This window comes from Thermobia domestica, chromosome 3 (assembly GCF_964235325.1).
Source record: "Thermobia domestica chromosome 3, izTheDome1.hap1.1, whole genome shotgun sequence".
Classification (NCBI taxonomy): Eukaryota; Metazoa; Arthropoda; class Insecta; order Zygentoma; family Lepismatidae; genus Thermobia; species Thermobia domestica.
Window position 1 is genome coordinate 262,856,695 of NC_137456.1, and position 8,216 is coordinate 262,864,910.

The following is an 8,216-nucleotide window of genomic DNA, read 5'->3' on the forward strand; positions in this document are numbered from 1 at the left end:
TTTTGAAGATTTTAATTTTATTATTTTAATGGATACAAGTTTTGTATGCCGATATATACATACTTAGGGAAGACAACGAAAAGTACAAATTAGAATAAGAAATAGATTTGTATATTTTATTGTAAAGAATAGTGGTTTAGAATCGAGAAAAATAAACTCAATGATTATTTTACTTTTTTTTCTGTGATACTTATTACTATGTGAGTCACAATAAAGAAATTAAAGAAAATTAACTATTGTATGTTTCGTTTACACATATGTGAAGTAAATATAGAAATATTAAATGCTTTCGATATAACAATATGTTTATCAGCTTTTGAGTATATGATTTGATATTTAGAAATATATAAAATATCTTAACTATATATAAAACTACATAAGCTGACATAAATTATAGAGCACTTCCTGTATGATTACAATGATTAAATTTGGTATGATTGTAGCTTTCCGAGACTAACCGACAGGAATATTGCCAAAAGTGTATATTTTTAATTCTTATTGGGACTAAAGGAGAAATGAAGATTTCCCCATGTTTTTTAAATGGCTTTTTTTTTTTACCTATACTGTCATGTTTTAGGTACCTGGAACTGGAATAAAAACTTGAAATTCGGTATGCTTGTACGTTTTCGTTAGCGTTAACTAAGAAAATAAGTAAAAATAAAAAATTCTGACTGTAGAGTGATTTTATGGGGGACTGAAAAATCTTTCTCATGTTATTTGTATGAGACACCTTTTACACCCCCAAATTATTGGGTGCTTCCTGTAGGGATACAATGATTAAATTTGACATGATTGTAGCTTTTTGGGACTAACCGACAGAAAAATTGCCAAAAGTGAATATTTTTTAAATTTTTAGGGGGTCTAAAGAGGAGATGAAGAAATTCCCCATGTTATTTAAATGGGGTGTCTTTTGGGTCTATAATCTCATATTTTAGGTACTTGAAAGTGGAATAAAACTTGAAATTCGGTATGCTTATACGTTTTCGTTAGCGTTAACTAAGTAAATCGCTAAAATAAAAAAAAATTCAACTGTAGAGTGGTTTTATGGGGAACTGAATAATCTTTCCCATGTTATTTATATGGGACATCTTCTACACCACAAAATGTTTACGCACTTCCGGCAGAATTAGGATGATGAAATTTGGCATGATTGTAGCTTTCCGGGACTAACCTACATGAAAATTGCCAAAAGTGAATAGTTTTAGTTTTTAAGGGGTCGAAAGGGGAGATGAAGAAATTCCCATGTTATTTAAATGCGCGTTTTCTTGGGATACAAAATCTTATCTTTTAGATAGTTGAAATAGGAAAAAAACTTGAAATTTTGTATAATTGTTGATTTAAGATTTGCGAGCCTGTAGGACGAGTAAACGTGAGGGTTAGGGGGGTAGGTCAGCAGCTGTGCCAAATTCAGTAAATGTAATTAAAGAGCCAATGTGACATATACACACACACAAAACGAAACTAAATACGTAGCTTGAAACAAAAATGGAGTTGGTCACAACTGTTTTGGTGACGTAATCCCATTGTAACCGATCACGCCAGTTGTTAGTACTGCGTCATTGAGTGAACACGTGCAACTTCATTCTGCCGGAAAAATGTCTAATGTAAAAACCGAACAGCGAATCAACATCAAGTTTCTTGTTAAACTTAAGAAATCACACACGGAGTCATTTCAAATGTTAACTGAGGCTTATGGAGATGAAACTTTATCTCATGCACGTGTGTTTGATGGCATAAGTGGTCTTCAGGGGGAAAGGACAATGTGGAAGATAATGAACGTGCTGGGTGCCCAAGGTCAGCAGTTAAAGACCAAAACATTGCCAACGTTCGTTATGTGATCTAGGGTGACCGAAGATTAAGTGTTCGTGCAATGGCGGAGTTTGTTAACTTGGATAGGGAAGCTGTTAGACGCATTTTAACTGACGAAGTATACATGAGGAAGATTAGTGAGAAGGTTGTTCCAAAAGTTTTTTCCGATTACGAAAAACATTGCCGGAAAGACGTCTGTGTGGACATCTTGAAACGCATTGCAAACGAGACAAGTTTGTTGGAATCTGTTGTAACATGTGATGAGACATAGAATTTTACCTATGACCCAGAAAGTAAGCGCCAGACGATGCAGTGGAAGTCTCCAGGATACCCAAGACCCAAAAACGCATGCATGTCAAAATCAAAATTTTGGAAAGTTAATTTTCTTCTTAGACATTAATAGAATTGAAATGATTGAGTGGATTCTCAGTGGTCAGACTGTTAATCAACACTATTACATTGAAGTACTAAAAAGACTGTGAAAATATAGGGAAAAAGAGGCCACAGTTGTGGAATGATGGATGGCTGTTGCACCGGAACAATGCACCCGCTCATATGGTCCTATTTGTCAAGCAGTTTCTGACCAGCAAAAACATTACTGTGAGGCATCCTCTTTATTCACCTGATTTGGCTTCATGCGATTTGTTTTATTTCCTAAAGTTAAGTCGTGCTTAAAGGGAACCCAATTTGCCTCAGCTGAAGAGGTTGAGGCAAAAATGGAGAATCTCCTGACGGGCCTTCCAAAAATCTCGTTCCAGAACTGTTACCAGCAATGGCAGCACCGAATGCAGAAGTGTGGGAATATTGAAGGGGAATACCTTAAAGGTGATAATGTCAAGGAGAACTGATTCTGTAGGTACAATGATTTATTGGACCAGTCTTGATTTTGTGAGTGTGTGTGTGTGTCACACCTTGTGTCACACGAGTTCTACTTTGTGCACTAAAAATAAATGTTTTACATAATTGAGTATTTGCTTTGTTAAAGCAGCCTGGAATCTTTTCCTACTACACAATTTGCAAAAATCTAAAAAAAATCCTTAAATTCAAATACTTATTAATACATCGCGTCTTAAACCTTAAAATTAACTATGACGTTTTGTGGAATAATTGAAGTTCCGTATTCTATTATTATGCATGCATTATATGCAATTAAACACTAGAAAATAGTACCGAACATTAAAATAAACTGCAATACAGAAACAATATGAAAACAATATATTCCATAAAATTTCCAACGAAACATCTGTAATAAGATAAATTAAGCTTTCAGGGTTTTATTCCGGTTTTGTTCTTGTTAATAGACATTTCAAAGGCATCTGACTTCTGTAGTATTAATATTTCTCTGTTCATAATTACAAGGGGCGTTCAAGAAGTTTTGCACAGGTAGTTATTACATTAATATTGGTAGCAATATCATGGAGAAAGATTAGATTAATATACTTTCATTCTTTGGCTACAATATCATGTCACTCAATGTAGCCTCCATCTGCTGCGATAGAACTAGTTCAACGTTCTTTTCATGTACTTAGTGCACTTTGACAAAATTCAGGTGGTGACTTTTACACCATTGTTCTACACAAGAAATGATGGCCTTGTCACTGTCAAATGTTCCACTATTCGCAGATGGACCAGCAGGAAAAAACATGAAGGAGACAACTGTGGACAACAGGGAGGCTGAGGGACAATTCATATACAATTATTGTGATTTTCTGCTGTGCCATCATGGCTGTGTGAGGGTTCGTATTGTTGTGATGGAATTGATGACCTTACCATTCAGATCCAGCATTTTAGTCTAGAGAGGACGTCGTACCATATCCTGTGATACGCAATAATGCTCCTTGTTAATTGCAGACCCATGTTCCAAGAAATCGATGAAAATAACATCGCACTGATATCAGAAAAAACAGCCATATCAGTGAACCTGCTCCCACCCACATCGGCATTAATATCAAACATATGCCAAAAATTGGTGCCCAAATAGTGCTGGCGATCTGTAATGATGAAAAAAAAATGTGTCGTTACACAGACATAAAAAGAATCTTGGTGGGCAAGGTTCACGCTAGCCCCACACACTCAATCGATTGCGATGAAACCTATACACAAAGTTACAGCTAAATTAGTGCTAACCGTACTGCATGAAAAGAATATTAGTGCTATTACCAAAATACCAAAAATATTCGGAAATGTTTAATGATGGCGTCATCAAAGAAAACAATATGTCTCATTTTTGTAAGTTACATAGCAATAATAGTATTTCTATGTAATATCGTCAGCACTAATTTTTATCATAATTTAAAAACTAAGTGTTGCATTATTAAAAGTGGGTACGGCTGTCTTCAAGTTAACCTGGCCTCTCCGCAACGGCCCTAATTTTAAAATATATTCCCAAAGTTAGTTCCTAATTACAGGTATAATGCTAAAATAAACTAGTGCTATAACACAAAGTTAAAAAAAAAAATATCTCTGTGAAGCTAGGTTCACTCTAGGCTCACCCACTCAACCTACTGAGATGAAACCTTTACACATAGTTAGTGCTAAATTAATGCTGAGAATACCGCACAAAAAGAAAATTGGTTCTATTATTACAAGGCCAAATATATACGATAATGTTTAATGGTGGTATCACCAAAGAAAATAATTCATTCCTCACTTTGTGATACTTTACCTACCACTAATTTTCTTACTTTACACAGTATTAATTTTCTTCCTTTACATAGTGCTAATTTTTTTCCTTTACATGGCACTAATTTTTGGAATAGTTTAAAATGTAGTGATGTTACACAAACTTAACAAAAATCAAACAACCTGAGTGTGGCTAGCGTGAACTTAGCCCCAACCACTCAACTGATAGAGATGAAACCTATGCACGAAGTTAGTGTTAAATTAGTGCTTAAAATATCACATAGAAAGATAATTGAGGCAATTATCTTAAGGAAAAATATATTCTGAAATCTAATATGGCAGCATCATCAAAGAAAACAATCGATCCTCATTTTTATGATACTATACATAGTACTAATTTTCTTTGTATACGACATGTCAGCACTAACTTAACACTAATTTGTGGGATAGTTTGCAAAGTTGGTGTTGTTACACAAACGTCAAAAAGAAAATAAGATCTGGGTTGGGCTAGCTTGAACCTAACTACCCACTCAACCGATAGAGATGAAACCTATACACAAAGTAAGTGTTAAATTATTGCTGACGATACCGGATAAAATGGAAATTAGTGCCATTATCAAAAGGCCAAATATATTCGAAAATGTTTAATGGTGGCATCATCAAAGAAAACAATCGATCCTCGCTTTTACTTTTATATACATAGCACTAATTTTCTTCCTGTGCGGTATCGTCGCCACTAATGTAGCGTTAATTTTTGATATAGTTTACAAGATTAGTACTGTTACTCAAACGTCAAAAAACAAGAAATCTGGGTGGGGCTAGCGTGAACCTAGCCCTACCCACTCAACCGATTGAGATGAAACTTATACATGAAGTTTGTGTTAAGTTAGTGTTGACATTACAACATAAAAAAATAATTAGTGCAGTTATATCAAGGAAAAAATTTAGCACAAATTTTTGGCATAGTGCTGTTACATAAACGTCAGAAAAACAAAATACATCTGAGGCTAGCGTGAACCTAACCCCACCCACTCAACCGATTGAGATGAAACCTATACACAAAGTTAGTGTTAAATTAGTGTGGTTGATACCGCATAAAAACAAAATTAGTGCTATTATCAAGAGGCCAAATATATTTGAAAATATTTAATGGCAACATCATGAAAGAAGACAACCGATCCTCACTTTTTTGATACTATACATAGCACTAATATTCTTTCTATACGGTATCGTCAGTACTAACTTACAATATTTTTCATAGTTTACAAAATTAGTGCTGTTACACAAAAGTCAGAGAAACAGAAAGATCTTGGTGGACCTAGCGAGAACCTAGCCTCACCTACTCAACCGATTGAGATGAAATCTATACACAAAGTTAGTGTTAAATTAGTGCTGACGATAGAACATAAAAAGAAAATTAGTTCCATTATCAGAAGGCAAAATATATTCGAAAATCTAATATGGCGACATCATCAAAGAAAACAATCGATCCTCATTTTTATGATACTATACATAGCACTAATTTTCTTTGTATACGATATTGTCAGCTCTAACTTAGCACTAATTTTTGGCATAGTTTTCAAAATTGGTGCTGTTATACAAACGTCAAAAAAGAAAATAAGATCTGGGTTGGGCTAGCTTGAACCTAACTCCACCCACTCAACCGATAGAGATGAAGCCTATACACAAAGTAAGTGTTTAATTATTGCTGACGATATGGGATAAAAATAAAATTAGTGCCATTATCAAGAGCCGAAAATATATTCTAAAATATTTAATGGAAGCATTATCAAAGAAAATAATGTTTCCTCATTTTTATGGTACTATACATAGCAGTAATTTTCGCTCTAGGCGGTATCGTCAGCACTAGTTTAGGTCCAAGTTTTGGCATAGTTTACAAAATGAGAGCTGTTATAAAAATGTCAAAAACCAAACAAAATTTATGGGTTGGGTTAGCGGGAACCGAGCCCTACCTACTGAACCAAGTAAGATGAAAACTATGCACAAAGTTATTGTTAAATTAGTACTAACTATACTGTATAGAACGATAATTTGTTCCATTATCAAAAAGCCAAACATATTCGAAATATTTAATGGCTGCATCGTCAAAGAAAACAGTCGATCTTCATTTTTTATGATACTGTACATAGCACTAATTTTCTTTGTATGCGGTTTCGTTAGCAGTAATTTAGCATTAATTTTTGACATCGTTTACAAGATTAGTACTGTTACACAAACGTCAAAAACCAAAAAAGGATCTGTTTGGGGCTACAGTGAACCTAGCCCAACCCACTCAACCGATTGAGATGAAACCTATACACGAAGTTTATGTTAATTTGGTGTTGACAGTATCACATAAAAAAAATAGTGCACCTATGTTAGGAAAAATACATTCTGAAATCTAATATGGCGACATTATCAAAGAAAACAATCTATTCCCATTTTTATAATACTATATATAGCTCTTATTTTCTTTCCATGCGGTATCGTCAGCACTATCACAACACTAATTTTTGGCATAGTTTACAAAATTATTGCGATTATATAAACGTCAGAAAAATAAAATACATTTGTTTGGGGCTAGCGTGAACCTAGCCCCACCCACTCAACCAATTGAGATGAAACCTGTACACAAAGTTAGTGTTAAGATAGTGCTGTTGATATCGTATAAAAAGAAAATTAGTGTCATCAAAGAGAACAATCAATCCTCATTTTTAGGATACTACTAGCTGAACCTACGTTCTCTACGCAGCACATTATTCACATAAGAGCATCAATCTTCTCTCGCACTGTTTGCGAAATATGATTCTGCTTCCGGTTTTCGAGTTAAATTTATTGTCGTAGTAACTCGAAATTTCGTATAGGCCTATGTATTTATCTTTATAAGAATCGGCAAGAGGTGTAATAAAGGAGAGATATTTTTAATTACTTTTCAAATAGCTCGCACCGTTGCAAGGTTCGATCTTAGTTTCGGTTTTTACTTATTAGTTGATTATCGTTTACCGCTCCTTCTCAGCAGAGATGCTATATGAGATGTCGACCTACACTTTAAAGTTTAATCCGAACTATTCTTTCTATATGCTCCGTCTGGAAATCGAAAACAGGATCCTTTACACCAAGTTTGTGCACGCTAGACTGTAGACCAGCGGGGAAAGCTTTACATTTTGGAGTTAGAACTTTTTTAGGTGGGTGAAATATGATATACATATGTAATTTGATAAAAAAGGAGGGGAAGTGGACATCATAAGGGGGATATTTTTCGATAATTTTTCGATATGTTGCAACGTTTGCGAGACATGATCCTACTTTCGGTTTTAGAGATAGAATTGTCGTAGGGAGATGAAATGTGGTATATGTATGTAGCTTGATAAAACCGGCAAGGAATATTATAGAGAGGAGATTTTTCTATTATTTTTTCAATATCTCGCACCGTTTACAAGTATGATCTTACTTCTGGTTGTAGTTGGAATATTCGAAAGAGAAATGAAATCTTTGAGCTTTACGTCCCACGATTATGCCGGGTAGGGTAAAGAAGACGGTGATTATGGGAAATGAATTAAATGGTGAAATGAAGAAAGATGGAGGAAACACGAGAACCCCGAGTGAACTCACGCACACGGTGTATGTCAACCATAAAGTCTACATGGCGCAAACTGGGATCGAAACAGGGGTCCACACACCAGAGGTGAACGCTCTACCACTCAGATACTGCAGTCCCAATTGTCGAGGGAGATGCAATTCGGTACATGTATGTATCGTAATTAGAATCGGCACGTGGTATCATA